Source organism: Heterocephalus glaber, unplaced genomic scaffold (genome assembly GCF_053883595.1).
Source record: "Heterocephalus glaber isolate CG9 unplaced genomic scaffold, H.glaber_assembly_v1.0 deba00001497, whole genome shotgun sequence".
In the NCBI taxonomy this organism is placed as follows: domain Eukaryota; kingdom Metazoa; phylum Chordata; class Mammalia; order Rodentia; family Bathyergidae; genus Heterocephalus; species Heterocephalus glaber.
Genome location: NW_028258320.1, coordinates 53749770 through 53767470, shown reverse-complemented (window position 1 = coordinate 53767470; position 17701 = coordinate 53749770). Strand labels below are relative to the sequence as shown.

Genomic DNA, 17701 nt, shown 5'->3' with positions numbered 1-17701 from the left:
TTTTTGTCCTGATGTTGGGTGTCTAGAGCATCAGAGGCCTGGGCCACATACCTCCACCTCTTCATGAGAAAGCTCTGTATCACCTCTGGTTCCATTCTGAACTCCATAGTCTCTTAGCTGAAGAAACTCAGGAAGGACACTTACCTGGAAAGGCCTATATACGTAACTGACTACCGATCAGGAAAGTCCAAGGCAGTGGGCAGTGCACCTGGGCATTCAGCAGATGGGGGTAGCATGAGAACCCTCTCAGCAAACTGTAGCCACTGCCTGGGCTTACAGTTTAGTTAGGCTCAAGGCAGAGTGGTGGGCCAAGGTATGTGGGCAAATCAAGCTGCTCTCTTTCATTCCCAAGGATTCTCATGTCCTGAGCAATCATCAGCTTGCTCAGTGATGTCTAACTGGTCACTAGGCTCACTAGGCTCCTAAGGTGACACAGCAGAACTAGCTCTGATGAGGCTTTGACAGGTAGTGGACATTATGGGCAACCTTGGCCAGCCCCTGCCAGGAGGACAGGAAGACTCCAGATTGGTTAGACCTCCAGTTACCATTTGCTCATCACTGGGTTTTCCATGAAGTAGACTACACAGCATGTTGAAAAGTAGCTGTTTGCTGTGAGGGAAGGGAAAAATGGGAAAAACCATAGGATTTCAAATATGAAAACGAAGTATAAGTTTTCTAAAAATGTCTATCTAATTTTCAAAACTGTTCAAGTAGCAAACAGATAATGGCATGAGAGAAAGTCACAACATTCTGTGGATGTGAGTGTTAGGATATTCTGTATGCAGAAAATTGCTTGACCTGGAGCTCCTGGCCATCCAGCTCAGCTGGGAGGATTCCTGCAGAAGGGAGGAAGGCAAACAAGAACTGCTTCACGAGTATGTGTGCACACCACTCAGGAACACACACGTGCATACAAACATGCACACAGGAAGAGTATCAGGCTGTGATCAGAAACTGTTTCAGACATGGAGAAGCAACACTTGGCAGCTCTAGACATGGACCGAACAGGCTCTGCATCTGGACTATACAGAGACACGTGCATTCCTTCCTTGGCTCCTCTCCTCCATCCAAGACTGGATGGATAAATGGGATGGATGAATGACCACAGCAAGACCCCTTGTTCACCACTGTTACTCTGAAAAGAGCCTTAGCTTGCAGACTCTGCATAGGAGAGAGGGCTAGCTCTTGCCACTAAGGGAGCAGCTTCTCTTAGCTCACACTGTTGGCAACAAACAAAGCATGCATCTCTGAAGTTCTGGGCTCTCCTGTGATTTCAACTCTATGCCAAGTGTGTCCAAGGCTGAGCCTCTGCTTCCACCTCTTCTGCAACACAGATACCAGTTGAAGCAACTGCAGGGCTCCTAGGACAGCCATGACCACCTTTGAGATTCATATCCCAGGTGTGGCAACACCATCTATGGGTAGGTTTCAAGATTGGCCTTGGTGGGACTTAGGATGTAGCTCAGTGGACAGCACTTGCTTAGCATGTGCTAGGCTCCCTTTGTTTGTAGGGGGGGTTTGTACCGGGCATCAAACTTGGGACCTTTCACTTGCAAGGCAGGTGGTGGAACCACTGAGCTAAGTCCCTGGCCCTAGGCTCCATTTTGGATCCCTATTACCTCCCTCCCAAAGGATGAGTCTTGGGAGGAACTAGGAATATTCACTGACTGGATAACCAAGCCTCAATCACGAAACTAAAATCAAGAGCAGTGGAGATATTTTATCATCACTCAGGAGAAGAGAGCCACAGGTTTGCATTAAGATTTCCCATTCTCTGTGGAATTACTGCACAAACCCAATCCCGCCAAAGTGTAAAGTACAGGGAGAAGCCTGGTCACTGAGGCCTGTGTCCCAAGTCTCCACTGGGCAATCCTGTCCCCAGGCTTATTTCTGTACCTTGTTCCACAGAGCAGGAACAGCAAGGACAGCAGATTACGACATCTCCACAACAGAGAGGAGCTAAGAGATGGGAACTGGTTTAAAAAAAAAAAATGACCATTTGCCACATGACATCAAGGCAAAATGCAGCAGAAAGTGATGCATTAATTGAAATAACAAAAAGACAAACATGACTCAGTTAACCAGATATCCTGTGAGAATGTTTTCTTGGAATTACAGATATACTTTCCCCCAAATCTCTGATGCTCACATTAACATCAGCTCACTGGATGTCTACTTTAAAGCTACTTCTGTCCATATTTTACCTGGCTGCCTCCCCTTTCCTGTACTCCATAACAACTTACCCATCTACATACCTGACAATCCTCAGCAAAAATATTTTCTTCTGTTGAAACAAGGCATAAATCAAGCATGAGGCCATTCAAGTAAGTCAGTAAGTAGATTTTCTTGTTGCCTACACCTGCCTAACTTGTCATATGAAGCACATCCAGGTAAGCAGATACTCCATTCAGGAAGCCCAATACAGGTTCCAATGGTACATGAGAACAGAGAGGAGTCTTCACAGGAGGCCTATGCAGGCAGATGTGGGGGTCTTAGCTCTTCCCTCACCTGCAGCCCAGGTTAGGGGACAAGGAAAGAGCACTTTGGGTGGCCACAGGTTTGAAGTCTGGTGTTCAGCAACCTCAGAGGGAGATCTGGACTAGCCAGAGAAATGCAGGAGCTGGTGTCAAGGGGTCTGTGATGACACAGCCTTGGAGAAGAGGATTTCTGGAGAAGCCACAAGGCAGGCTTTTTGGGAAATAAAATGGGTACCTCAGAACTGCCAGTCCTAGGAGCCCAGTGTCAAAAGAACTCCAGAGCCAGCCAGGCAGCCTTGGGATTCCTGTCACTCTGCCTCTCCCTTGTAGCCTAAATGGAGAAGGAGGGGGATCTAAATAAGTTAAACCCACTGCTCCCAATGACCCAGCCCAAACAGACCCAAGAAGAGAAAAGTTAAGCCTTAAACAGAATTGAATTTTCAGATTATTACCCTGGACCCTGCATATTTAATTACTGAGTTGACATCTATTTTGAAACTAGAAATGAGTGGGTAGCTTTTTACTACCCAGGACCAAGCCAAAGCCATTTGTTTTGGATTTTATCCAAAGTACAGCAAAGATGAAGCCCCACAGAACAAGACTTTGCAAAAAAGCAATGAGATTCTATTTGCTTCTGAATTACAGACACTGTATTTGCAACACAGTGGTTAACTATAAAACCTACAGCAATCATATCAACAGACATGTGAGTATCTTCTAAGAACACAAATAAACATGAATAGTAAAAAATATGTGAGGGAAATTGATAGTAAGGCAATATTCCTATGAAACTATTTTCAAATGAATGTAGTATTACTTAAGTATATCCCTTCATTATCTTGAGAAAACATCATAAAACCTTTCTTTTACTGAAAACAGTTGAACTCTGTAAAAGTTCAGATCTTAAAACCTGGCTTTTGAGAAATGGATTTACATTGCTCCTTCTGAGTACTTCTTCCTGAACACATCTTTGATGATCATTTTAAAGCTCCTAATCACAGACACATATCCCCGGAATTCCTGTGACAAATGTTGGTGCCTTGCCCTAAGTAGTTTCCTTAATAGCCAGCACTTTTTAACAGTCATTGATTCCCGTGAAGGTGTATGGGTAGGCTGCGCAGGTTCACACACATAATTGGGTTGGCATTTAGGCCATTCCACCGCGGAAGTGCTTACTCTACAGCTCTCCATGGGCCACTTCCGGGGTCCACTCTGACATGCTTAAGTACTCTTTGCTTTGGGCCTCTCCACAAACTCTGATGATGTTGTTGTAAAGTACTCCCTTGAGTGGCAAAGAGAACTAGTTTATGGAAGAAAATCAACAAGTTGTAAGACTATGGACCCCAATGTACCTTGGGGAGCTCAGGATATATTACACTTTCACAGTGGGGCGTGATGGTAATATCTTCCCTGCGATTCATCTATTGATCAAACCTGACTCATGATTTGAAGCGCTCCCCAATGACCTCTGCTTTGATTTTCCTCTTGGCAGTGCTGAACAACAAGGAGAAATGGGGAGGTTGCACAGCATTCTGGGAGGGCAGAGGCTCAAGCTGCAAAAAGCCACAGTGATCAACTGGCAGGTATTTATTTACTGCTCACATGATTCTGTGCAGCCCCTGTTGTTTGTGGGAAGAAGTGAGGGAAGAGATGTGAGTAGCTAGACACTGCTGTCTCAGCACTGTCTGAATTGATGGAGGGTCCAGAAGGTACACCAGAGCCCTTGGAGGTACAGAGTGGCAATAACTTATCTCCCCAAACAAAGTGTGGAGAGAAAAACCAGGCTCCATCTCTTGGGCAGACTTAGCCCTGCAAATGCTTGGAGTTCAGCAGTCAGTCAGCCTTGTATCCTAAAAGGAGAGAGAGGTGACTTGCTGATGTCCTAATCAGAGTTAAGGGTTGGCATCTTGGTCATTATGTCAGGTCTAAGCCACCTATTATCTTAGAGTTCCAAAACAAAGACTCTGTTGTCATCTCTTGGCATTGGACCACAGATTAAAGGTCTCTGCCATCAGCTGGTATTAGACAACAGATCAATAAATGTAAATCTGCAAGTCCAAACTGATGGCAAGGTCTTCTAGTAATTCTGCTACTTTATTTCTGCATGCTACTTATATTGAATAAAGCATTAACAATTTTACAAAATATTAAAATGAACAGCTGCTGCAGGTAAGTCAAAATTTTCTAACTTGTCAGAAAGATATGAGAAATACATCAGCATCTCCTGATTCAAGGGGTGATTTTAAATTTTGTTTTCATGCAATAAATAGTGACCTCCCCCAGCCTCTGCCTCCTCAGACATACAATGAAGTGTCCATTCCCATCTCTTTCAATTGTGGGATGCCAAAAAGTCAGAAGCATCAGTTTGGAGTACATCCCACAGAAACAGAAGCAGCAACTTTATCTTGGAGGCCTCTAAGAATGTTCTTCCAACATCCTATGAGGGAAGGGACTCAAATAGGAATGAATTAATCCTGAGGAAGTTCAGCCCTTGCAGCCCTTCTGTTCTGAAAGTCAATGGTAACTGCCGATCTCCTGTTCTTTGGAACCAACATTTAAAAAAAAGAATTCAGAATTAGACAGGAAATGTGCTCTTATACTGCAGGGACCCCTATCCACAGGCAGCTGTCACCACATGAGCCTGAAGGTGAATTCCTTGAGGTTTCCTTTTGGGATTACCTGGATGCCCTGATTTTGGCAGACACTGGCTGTTAGGGGAAGGGTTCACAGAAAAAATCTCCAAGTGAACTCCACATCATGTCCACTGGCTTGGACACACAGATATTGGAAAGAAATGAGACATATTTCAGGAAAGAGGTTTAGAAATCAATGCCTCCACCCAGAGACCTCCATCCTTGAGTAGGATGCCTAGACCTGTGCCAGATACGCAAATGGCAGGGGAGAACTCAGAGTAAATGAAACTCCATTTTCTGTGTTTGAACCATCTAGTGACTCTGTTCCCACAGATGAAGTTTCTTCCTCCAGGACCATACAGTGTCACATCCACATAAAAAACTGGTTTAGGAGGATAATGAACCACATTTTATTCTTGCATCCAGTCTCCCCATGAGCACCACTCTAAAATAACATCCAGAATGCTCAGACAAAAGAGGCACAAAAATCTCATTTTCACCTAGAAAAGTAGATGAGATGCATCATTTTCTAGGTTACAAAGTAAACTGGGAGGGAGGACTGATGTTGCTCGACAACGTAAGTAGCACTGAGCTCTTCTAAAACACTGATAATAGAATAGGAGGAAAATTGCAATTTGTACTTAAGATAGTAGAAATGATTCACTTGAGGTCCCTTGCATACAGCAAACGAGGCTTGGCAATACACTGATTTCAGATTCCACTTCCACCAGGAAAATTAAGACATCAAAGGAGATATCTCCTTGGGAAAGTGCATCTAGGTCCAGTCCTCATGCTGCATGAGTGGTACATTAGTATGAGCCACTGGCTCCAAGCAGGAGGGTTACAAATTTCAGGATTAAAAACAAAGACAAAAGAAGCCCAGAGCCAAGAGTTATTTGGACAGTGGTGCCTGGCAGTGCCTGGCCAGGGCAGCCACAAAGCAGGAGGACGATGGGAAACCTTTTTAAACCAGCTGACCCACCTGACACCCACAGGCACACAGCACAGTTCAGATCCCACTGAGTCCTGTTCTGAGGATTACCACTTAGGCAAATCCTGCTGGTGAGGAGTTTCCATAATAGGGACCAACCTAGCAACTGTCCTTGGAGTCTTACTCATCATCTCAAGATTTGGAGAGAGAAGGTGGGGACTGGAATTTCTAGAGAACTTCTCTTCCTGGCAGTCTCCCCATAGCAGACATGCAGCGGGGGCCACAGTGCCTATTACCATGTTGAGGTAACCAAGCATGGCATGTGAAACCACAAATCAAAGTAGCCAAACTACTGGAGTACAAGACAACAGCAGGGCTTGGAATCGTCCCTTTGATACATAATCTTCAGGAGCAGGAAAAAGGGCTTGCCCTTTGAGGGAACCCCAGAAGCAGCTCACACAAGTGAGCCACAAGGGTTAGAACAGAGGTGGCAGTCACACCTCTCCTAGGGCGTAAAAGACAAGATGAACACTGCTGCTCTTCCATGGAAGCTCTGCCAGCAGGCCAGCAAGGTGTTGAACACCAGGGAGAGTCTGGGTCAGCACAGGCTCCAAGCCTTGCTGCAAAACTGCCCTGCCAGCCTCCACTGCCACCTTCTCCCCAGCATAGGCTGGCAGAGGATGCCAGAGAACACCTCCTTGAACTCCACTGCAGCTGAAGATTATTTTCACGGAAACGTAAATCACTTCTGAGTCGTGCTAAATTTTTCATAGGTGGTGATTTCACACATTTGACAAGCAGCAGAGAGAATTAATTTTCCACCCATTTTTAGCATTCTGGATTTCCCCTGCACTAACAAAGGTGGTAAAACACATACAGGAAGGAGGGCAGGTGCTGGGTTTCCTCAAGAAAGGTGCCTTCATCTTCTCCCTATACCTCAGCCCTACCCTGTGTGATACGATCCACACTATAACATGACCCCATCCCTGTCACACTCCACCACTGCAATGTGTCCCCATCCTTGATCTCCAGCAAGATTCTGGTCTCCTGATGATCCCTCTGAATGAAGAAGCATCAAAGTGATCACTGCGCAGTGGCCCGTGGCAGTGACAAGTCCTCTTCAATGGAATATTATAGAACCCAAAACAAAGTGGATCTTTGATGCCAGAAGGCTTTAGATGGGGAGGAACAACATAGGCTGAAGATCAGAAAGACTGCATCCACACAATGATGGCTACAGAGATGGAGACCGTGGCACAGCTGTACTAGCTTTCAGCAGGAAGGCAAAGAAGACACTCTGCCTGAGGCGTATCAGGATCTGTGATGGAGAAGGGCCAAAGCCACTGCCTTCTCAGAAAGGTACTCCCAAGTCACCAGTTCATTGCAGCACACCTGCCCCAGAGCAGGCAGTGTCCTTCTGTGCTCCCAGAAAGTTGGCTCCAGGCACAGAGAGGGTCCAGGCAGGGATTTGTAGAGTCAGCTCCGAGGCCACCTCTCTGACCTCCATGAACACATGTGGAATGATGAATGAATACAATTTTAAAAATTACATTCCACCTATCCAAAGGTAGAAATGTTAAAAGTAAGAGACGACATATGAAAACAATTTCTTTTATAAAGTTTTTATATTTTATTAGTACATGTTTGTAGTCTATGCAATTTACAATCACCTTGTGGAGTGGGTACATGGCACATAATACAATTTGTTTCTTGTTATTTTAGTCCCCTTTCCCTTCCCTCATTTTCATTCTTTTTGATATTATTAACCTTAGCTCATGTTTATCGCATATAATGATTTCATTCACTGAGGTTATTAGTTTCCTGTACATGGCATATCTTTGTTCTTCTTATTTCTCTTTCCCTCCTCCTCCCCCTTTGCCATCTTGAACTCCTTCCCATTCATAAGAGATCATCCCCTTGTCTCCTTCTGTCCATCCTTTATTATTCTCTTTGTACTTTGCCTCACTCAAATGAGAGATACCATATGGTATTTAAGCTTGTGTGTCTTAAACCAGGCAATTTCTGTAAGAAATTAAACATCTTCTGAGGGCTCTGGTGTCAGGTACATGGTAATCACACAGGACCTGACCAGGAAAGGAGGTAACAGGTAGACTGGGATAGTGATGTATGAGATGGAGCTAGAGACCAGACAGATAGGGATGGAGACAGGAAGGGAGGAGAAAGAGTGAGTCATGTAAATGTTTTAAAACACTTTCCTCCAACTTGGCTGGAATGCAAAGTACACCATTCATCTTTTTCCAGAAAGCATAAATCCAATTCACTGCAACAGGCTATTATTAAGCAATGCCCACTGTTCAAGGCAGAGCAGGTAAGATAGGTGCTGAAAGAAAGAAACCACTGGCCACCACTATACCATGTTCTGGGGTTGTCAGATCCTATACACCCGGCAGTGGTTATTTCTCCAAATTGGCTGTCATGAAAGCGACAACGGGCTTGTCACAGATGTTACCCTGGTATTTGTGCTGTCCTCAGTGGGGCTGAGGGGCCCAACCCTCTGAGAGGCTGCTGCTGAACACACACATATGCAGAGATAGGTGCACACACACAGAGACACGGGTCCGCACTGAGAGACACACATCCACATACAAACAGAATGATCATGTTTTAGCACCACACAAAATGAACTTATGCTGTGCCTCCCTTGGCTGCAGCTCATGTCTGGATCCAGCCTGGATCAGCATGCATCCTGCAGGCCCTCCACCTCTGCTGCAGTTCCAAGTCTGTTACCACTCATGTTTTAGTCCTAGAAATGGGCCCTGGCATTGTTTATCTGAACAGTCTATATTTGCAGACAGTTATTAAGTCACTTCTCTTCCCTTTGTCCCCATCTTTTTCAAGATTCTTGTGTCCTCCCTGAACTTTTTTTTCTTTTTTTTGCACCAGAAATCAAACTCGGGTCCTTGCGCTTGAGCAGCAAGCAGTGAAACCACTGAGTTAAATCCCCAGCCCCCTCCCTGGACTTTTAACCAACAGCTGCTAACACGGGACAGAAGCAATGAGGAAGGAGGTTCCATGAGGCTCCACAACATGCTGCCCATGTGCTGCCTTAACACATAGGACTCTCAGGATTCTGCCACATGGCTGGGCTCTCTTCAGGGAACAGTGCCTGGCTTGTGGTAGATGCTTTAATCCTTCACATCTGCAGGCTGTGTATTTTACTTTTAAAAGGATTGTGTATTTAAAACAGGACAATGACATAAGCAACATTCCCAGGAGCTTAGTGGGTTCTTTCCTGAGCTGATGTAGGAAACAAGAAGGTCAAGAGGCATGAGGTCTTTGAAGAGGTTTAGGAGGAAAATGATGTGACTTTGTGTTTCAGTGCCTCTTGTTCCTCTCAACTGAGCTTTTATAGATGCGACCACAAGCATCTCATGGTCCTAGTCCTGCAAGGTGCTGGGACACAGCCAGTTGGTGGTGGGTATGCTCTGGTGTCCTACTGAAGAAGGTGGCTCTCCTGATCCCACTTCAGAGGTCAGCAAGAGAAAAGGCCTCGATGGAAACTGAGTGCGGAGACCTTCCCCCAAGATTTAAGGTCTCGCTGAAACCTGGTCATACTTGTGGGGTCCTGAGATGCACATAGCACAGGGCTGTCACCCACCCAGGCCCCAAGATCTCCCAGATCCCCCAGGACTCACTCCCAATGCTCCTGTTTCATTATGAATGCTCCTATCGTTGAATATTCAGTTTTTCCACACTTCATGGCTCTCCCTTTCATCAAGTTAAATAACAGAAGCAACAGATGGTTCTCCACTGTACACTCCAGAGAGTCACAAATTAATTGTTTAATGAGAAAACAAAGCAATTCCAGTAGCGCCCTGCTAACTATTCCATCGGACTCACACATTTGATAATGCCTGTGTGCTCACTAGCAAAACATATTCCAGTATTGTCAACACCTTGTAGTCTTAGCTGACAACAGAGGAGACTCTGGTACAGTCAGTGAGACGCTCACTGGGGCCCAAGGAGCTTCTGTGGACACCCACCTCTGCCCTCTCCATGGAGGTTGAAGCCCAGCAAGTGTGTACACTGAGGAGTACGCAAGCTGAGGACCTGGGCCTGTCCCTTCCAGAAAGCATAAGGGCAGGGCAGGCTGGTGTCCTCAAATGGGCACCTGGTTCCCAAGTCATACCTGTAAGGTGGCTGTTCCTGGGTCCTAGGTAACTGGGGGAGATCTTAACTGGAGGTATAAATATAGGAACATCAAAACTCTGTGATCTCAACTTGCTTTTAAACTTTTGTTTTAGTCCAAGAGTGTCCTAAACAGAGGTATGGAGAATTTTCCTTTAGAGCACCTCATGCCCCTCAAGGATGGTCTGAGGAATGCAGCACTGCCCTCATTTGGGGGACATGGGTAGTCCTGGGTCCCTGGACACTACCTTCTCCAACCTGGTCACCAGCTAGTGTGAACAAGCCAGCCTGGCAGTGTTGTAGAGACTCTAAGGCAAGCACTGTCCCACCAATATGACCACTGTGGAGCGCTGGGGCTGGGAGGCTCCCAGCAATCTTCTAAGCATTGTGAGTTTCGTTCTGAGGTTAGTGAAAACTTGGCCATTTTATTGTAGACAGATAAAACCTCAAACTATGCTCCACTTTGGCAGAAGTGCTGTGGGCATTGTTGATGGCTTTGTTACATGGCTGCTGGGGGACACTTCTATGACATGAAGGCTGCTGGACCCTTCATCGTCTGGCAGCTGTGTCTGGACGGACTCCCAATGAGGGGACCACCAGAAATTGTACCTCAAGACAGGGCCAGCAACTGTCTTCACTCCTCACTTAGAAACTTGCCGAGCATCTCCTCCTCTAAGCATGGTGCAGGCCCTATGGGGTCAGAGGGAAAAGAAAGGCACAGGCTTGGTGCTAGTGGGCAGGTGGTGACCAACTTTCAGAACTCAGGACAGTAAACTAGGGTTCCAAAGGTAGGAAGGGAATAGATAAGCAAAATAGATATCTATTCCATCTTTGTAGTTTGTGGCAAGAAGAGGAGGAATAGCAGGTGTAAAGTCCCAGAGATGAGACAGCTGAGATCTGGCACAGGAGTAAGGACAGGTGACAGAAGAAAGCAAGAGAGATGGGCAGAGGCCAGCTTAGGGTCAGTCTTCAGACCAGCTGCTCCTCATTCCTTCATCACTGGGAGTACTGACAGCTAAAACTACCAGAGGACACTGACTTATTAAATTGTTAACATAATGCTAATGTTAGATTATGTGATGCATTATATGCAGCATAATATGTAGTTTTATAAATATAAGAAAATACCACTATGGTTTTGTAGAAAGAAGAGGAGTCAAGAAGAGCCTGGGCTGTCTTGGGTGCACTTTAACAATGTCAAAATTAAGTGTTGCAGTCCTCAAGTTCAAATGCTGTGTTTAAGACTTTAGTTATTTTAGCAGGAGTGAACATAACTTCATATTTTAAAACTCCCTCAAAATACTTTCTTATATAACCTTCAGTTCAATATAGAAGAGAAATGCATGATTAAATATATTCATTTTCTAAATCACATCATTAAATTTTATCAGATAGGAACATTTTTATAAAAAAAAAAGATTCAATATTAAAGCAATTCTAACATAAAAGGGAGATGTGTGAAATCTATGTCCTGGAATAGGAATTATTATGATCACCAAGTGAATCTCGTCATTAGTGATGTCTATTACTTGACGGGAAGGTGTGCTGGGTCTCCAGGTTTGATTATCTGTTCAGAAGGGGCCCCTGCCTGCCAGCTCCATTCTTAAGAGTGGGGAGCATTGGGGCTCGGCCCAGGAAGGCACAGACCCCTGCTGTGCCAGTGCCTAAAGCTTGAAAGGGCACGGAGGCCAGGAAGGACAGCCCTGCAGCTTGGCTCAGCTGAGAACAGGTTGTTTCTCTCCCTTCCTGGGGTCTTGGAAGCTCAAGGAAAAGGATAGGGTGAGACAGCAGCCACCACCATGGTGGAGGTGGGGGACTGGGCTTGGTGCAGAGGCTACAGTTTGGTCAATAGGCCAAGAATCTACAGATTGGCCCTTTTAAGCTATGAAGTATAGGGCAATCACTGACTTTCTCAGTTACCACCTGAAAGATTCTGACTATGGCTAGAGACACTAATTATACAGTACTGTGTTCAATATCTGTCCATGGTGGGTGCTCGTGTCATGGGATCCTAGTGACTACTGGGGCCTCACTCACCACACAGGGTCTGCCTGTGGTTAACATGCAGAGAGAGCCCCAGACTGTAAAGAGACCAGTTCAACCCCATGGGTCAGAAGCACAAAGGGGCTCTCTGTGTCCACACTTGTACCATATAAAAACTTAGTCCCTCTAGGTACAAATTTCTTCCTTGCAAAATGCAACTTGTGTATCCAGGTGGGTCTTCTGAAAATTTGTGGTAGTGATTATTTTATCATGAACATTTTTTTTGGTACCAGGGATCGAACTTGGGTCCTTGCACTTGCCAGGCAGGTGGCGGAACCACCGAGCTAAATCCCTGGCCCTATCATGAACATTTTAAGGGAAACACCTGACAGTCTTTGCAAATACATTGGGAAAGACCATTTATTCCTCCCAAAGCAGCATTGTTCATGTTAAGACGCAGCTGCAAATCAGGACATAGACACCCACACCATTCTGACACAGAATGCACCTGCGTGTGTTTAAAGAACAGAGAGGGGCGTGTGTGTGTGTGTGTGTGTGTGTGTGTTCATGCTACATAGCCAAGCTCTTTTTGTAGGTTCTTTGATTTCTCTTGTGAGTGGGCATGGGAAAAAAGACTGAAAAGTCTACTCTTGCCTCTTATAAAAATGTATCTTACATTGCCATTACGTAAAAGAGAAGAAAATACTCGTTTGCTCATTATCAAAGCAATATTCACTGTCTTTTTGTCCCTTGCTCCTAGCTGGGAGCCTAGCATCAACAGGGCTTCAGGAAGTATTTAATGTAAAAAAAGGAATAAATACTCAAAATATTCTCTTAGATATGTCAGGATTTGTGATAGATTCATGTTAATGTAGCCATTTGCGTGATTTAAATGAACAGCTACTTATGAGGGTCTGTCCCAAAGGCACAAAAGAATACTTATGCTTCTGGTAACTCTCCATGACTAAAACAAAAAGTGAATTTGAAAGTGCTGTAGGAATCCCTCTGTGTAATCCATAGGGGTAGACTTGATTTACACACACAACACACACACACTCACACTCACACACTCACACAGCTTCAACATGAGTAGCCTAGTTCTTCTCTAGACAGCTCAGATCAAGGCAGTGCTGACTTTTGCAGGCTAATCTACATGAAAATGTAATCCTTGCCTAATTGATTTATTTTCACATTTAGATGTAATAAAATTAACAGTGCAGTTCTCATCTCAGTTGATGAAATTAACTGGGAATTTCTTTTTTAACCAACTTCTTTCAGTTATCTTCTCTATTTCCAAAAGGGAAGTTATTCCAGTTAATTGATAGGAATAGCTTTAATTAGTTTAAGGAAAACATAACCTTTAACAAATACAGACTTGGGATTGCTGGTCTTATGCTAAAGGATGAAAGCAGTGCTGGGCTCATGCATTGATTTGTAATGTCAGGCTGTATGATCTGATTTGGGTTGGCATCAAAGCAAATCACCCAGCATTTGAAAGAATGATGCCCTGCCACGGCCTTCAAGGAGCCAGCCCAGCCCCAGACTCACACAAAATGCATTTTTATGTGGAGGAAAGGGCCATGTTTCAGATGATGGGCAGAAAGAGACCCAACATGACTTGCTCTGTTTGCCACTAGCTATGACAGGGGCTTGCTCTGCCTTAGAGTATAGAGACATTTTCGAGGGAACTTGCATTTTGAATGATTATTTCTTTAGAGCTATTAAAAAGGTAAAACAATCAATCCTACACTTACTGTGAAGCATCTGATAAAAAGAACCCCTTTGTTGAGAAAAGTACAGATGAGCATTCCTGTCTAGGGTGCATCTTTCTCCAAGTCTGTCAGACCGTGCCCCAGTGAGCTAAGCTTTCTGTCAATGAGAGTGAGAAACTCTAGCCAACATACCAGCATTTCTATTTGCAAATCTGACCTGGGACCTCCCTTGCCCAGTGGTGGCTCTGCTCAAGCTCTGAGGGAAGAAACTAATCCCACACCTCCTTCCTGGGTATCTTGTTCTCACTCACTCACTCTCCATGCCTCTCCCCAGGGCAAGCGTGACATGCTGTTTCACCCTCATGCTCTCTCTGGAGCAAATCCCTGCATCTTTGTTATTTAATGGGCTGGACTCTGGTCCTCATCTTCCCTGGGACATTAGACTCCCTTGGGGAGGGCAGAATCCTCGTTCTGCCCTCCACTGTACATTTTTCATCTCTGTATAGATCATACTACAATTATTAGCTCACATGTCTGCCTCCTTCTTGGGAGATTGGATCGGTTTTCAGCATCATCTGCCGACACCATCGGAGGGACTCGACCACCCTCCTCAGGCTGGCCATGCTCCCATCACTTCTGCACCTGGTGGGGACAAGAGTCCTATTCCTAGGACTTGTCAGTCTCCCCTTTGTGCCTCCATATCTTCTGATTCTTGGAATTTGCTGCCCTTTCTGCCTGAAAAAGGCTTTCGGGCCTTCTCAATAGAGAGCTCCAGTGTCCCTCCATTGCAGTGTGCACCTAGCATGCTACATGGAGCAAGGATTTTATTGCCCTTAGGTGACTTAAAATATGTTATGCATGTTTCTATTCTAGCATATCACATTTAAATCACCCATTTCATATCTGCAAGCCCTCTGGAAACAGAAATCATGTCTCTTAATTTTCAAACCTATTTTAAATCAACTGTGTGGTTGACAGAAAATAGTCATTTAATAAACGCATGGCTGACTAAATGTATACATAAATGAAAGAACAACTGTCCACTGAAGAGACAAACAGAGCTGTGGTCTGCCCTTCCTATCAAATAAAAGAGCAATCAAATAAAAGAGAAACGAATTAGCAAGTAAACAGGGAGCAGGATGCAGTGTTTGACAAAAGTCAGGGCAGCCAAAACAAACACTCCCCCACCCCAGTCATTTAGGAATCTCACCACCAAATGGCAGGTTCCTGGTGCATCTGACCCCAAGTGAAAACTAGCTGCAGCAGGTCTACACAGAGATCACAACAGAAGTTCGCTGTTGCCAATTCGGAGGTATGATGAGGAGTGAGGATTGTCAGGCCACAGAGTTAATCTCACCATGGAACCTGGAGGGCTGTAGGAAACAAGTCAGCAAGTGACAGTGCATCTCAGGTAAGAAAGAAGAGGATGCTGTACATCCTGCCTGGCATCTGTTTAGAGTTTACAGAGTGTCCCAAGGGACTAGAGAAGGTACTCTGTGAGGCAAAAGCACAATGCTACCACTAAACAAAACAAGAAACACATGGGAAACCCCAGGAAATTTTATGTGTGCACATATACAAAGGGTAATCAAAAATGTGGAAAAGGTTAAATTGAAAAAAATTAATTTCATTTAAAGACAGGTTGCCATTAATCTCTCTCAAAATCCTCCCCCTTGGCTCAAACACACTTAGCTCATTCCTCTTGCCACTCTCTGAAGCAGTTCTGGGAATCTTCCTTCATGTATTTGTGAGGTTATCAAAGATCCAGTGAGTGCTGCTGCCCAGTGCTATCCAGTGGAAAGGTAGGCTCATTAAAAATGTAAACGTGTCCTTGCCCACCTTATTCACTTGATCTGGCACTGTGTGACTTCTGGATTTTCCCCAAAATCACATGGCCATGAAAGAAAAAAATTTTTTTCTAGGAACTATAGGCATTTTTATTTGTTTTTTAATTTATATATTAATTGGTACTTTTAGGTATACAATACATTTACATTTATCATTGGGTGTTTGTACCTGAACATGATGTATCTTGGTTCTTATTTTTTCCCCATTACCTGTGTGCCCTTCACCCCCTCCACCCTTCCCTATTTACATAGACTTTGTTTCCATTTTTTTTTCTTTCTCATACTTTTTCCTTTCCTTTCTTCCATTTCCCCTTCCCCTCCCGCCACTCCTACCCCATTGGACCTTTTCCTATTTCAAATTATCCATTCTTCACTTTAATCATTTTCATCCTTATTTACAGTTTCAGTTTCTCACACTAGAGAAACTATTGGTATTTACACAGGTGAGTCCTATTTATTTCAATTAAGAGTATGTCATCAATATACATCAATTTAGCTATAAATGACTCTAGTTTCTCATTCTTTATGGCTGAATAGTACTCCATTTTATTTTTTAAAAACCCACATTTTCTTTATCCAGTTTCCAGTTGATGGGCACTTGAGCTGTTTCCAACCTTTAGCTATTACAAACTGTGCCACTATAAACATAGGTCACATATATCATTGTGGTATGATTCTTTTAATTCTTTGGAGAAGATACCCAGTAGGAATAGCTGGGTCAAATGGGACCTCTGGTCCTAGTTCTCTGAGGTATCTCCATACGAATTTCCACAGTGGTTGCACCAGTCTGCACTCCCACCAACAATGGAGAAGGGTTCCTTTCTCTCCACACCACCGCCAGCATTTGTTATTGGTTGATTTCTTGATAGCAGCCATTCTTTGTGGGGTGAGGTGGAAGAGAAAAATGTTTTGAATAGACTCAGAACATGGAGGCAGCCACAAGTGTGCAATTAACAATGCACACTTAAAAGGACTTCCAGAACTGCTTCAGAAAGTGGCAAGAATGATGGGATAAATGTGCTTAAACTGAGGTAGAGTATTCTGATGGGGATTAAAAGCAGTGTGGGCACACCCTACCGAGATCAGGAGTCCCGTGGAACACGCCAAATCAGCCTGCTGTAGACAGGCAGGTCTGTGCATGCCCTACCAAGGTCGCAAGTAGCGCAGAAGACCCCGAATCAGCCCGCTCCCCAGCAACAATCCACTGGACACCCCCCACCCCTCTGTACAACCACCTAGTTCCACACTACAAAGACGCAACGGACACTGGACCAACAGACCATGGTACTGAGTCCCACCACTCCTGGCCCAGAGGGAGGGGCTTCTGAGCTGCCATCCCACTTCTCCCAGTCCAAAGAAAGGGGCTTCCTGGCCACCATCACTTCCGCAGCTCCCAGCCCACAGTAAAGGGCTTTGGGGCCACCATCCCTACCATTGCTTCCGGCCCCTGTCCCACCTCTCCCAGTTCAGAGGAGGGACTCCATGCAGGCACCAACAGCACCCCCTTCCCAGTCGAAATGAGAAAACACATAAACAAGTCTCAAAACCAGACTTCCAGATCACCTACAGCAACCACAAAGGGAAATGAGATGGAACACTCTGATATTCAACCACCCGGACCCACTGAACTGGCAACAAAAGGGGATCTGGAAAAAAGGAAATCAGAGATAATCTCTCAGATAACAGGAGAAATTGTACTCCTAGTGCAAGACATGATTAATAAATCTAGAGAGGAGCTCAGGAACATGATGGAATCCCAACATAGGAAACAAATGGAATCCATAAAACAGATGCAAATAGATTTCCAGGACATGAAAAACTCCACTGAAAGTCTACACAGCAGAATGAGCCAATGTGAGGATAGAATTTCACATATAGAAGATAAGATTGCAATTAATGACCAGGAAAAGAAAAATTGCTTCAAAATTATAAGGGAACATGAGAAAGCAATCCAGCAGCTGCTAGACCA

General features: G+C 44.6%; 1 protein-coding gene across 3 annotated transcripts in view; it reads right to left on the bottom strand.

The window, feature by feature from the left end:
• Positions 1-17701, bottom strand: part of Tcerg1l (transcription elongation regulator 1 like) — a 218928-nt gene that overhangs the window by 72163 nt on the left and 129064 nt on the right. The gene's annotated exons all lie outside the window — the stretch shown is intronic.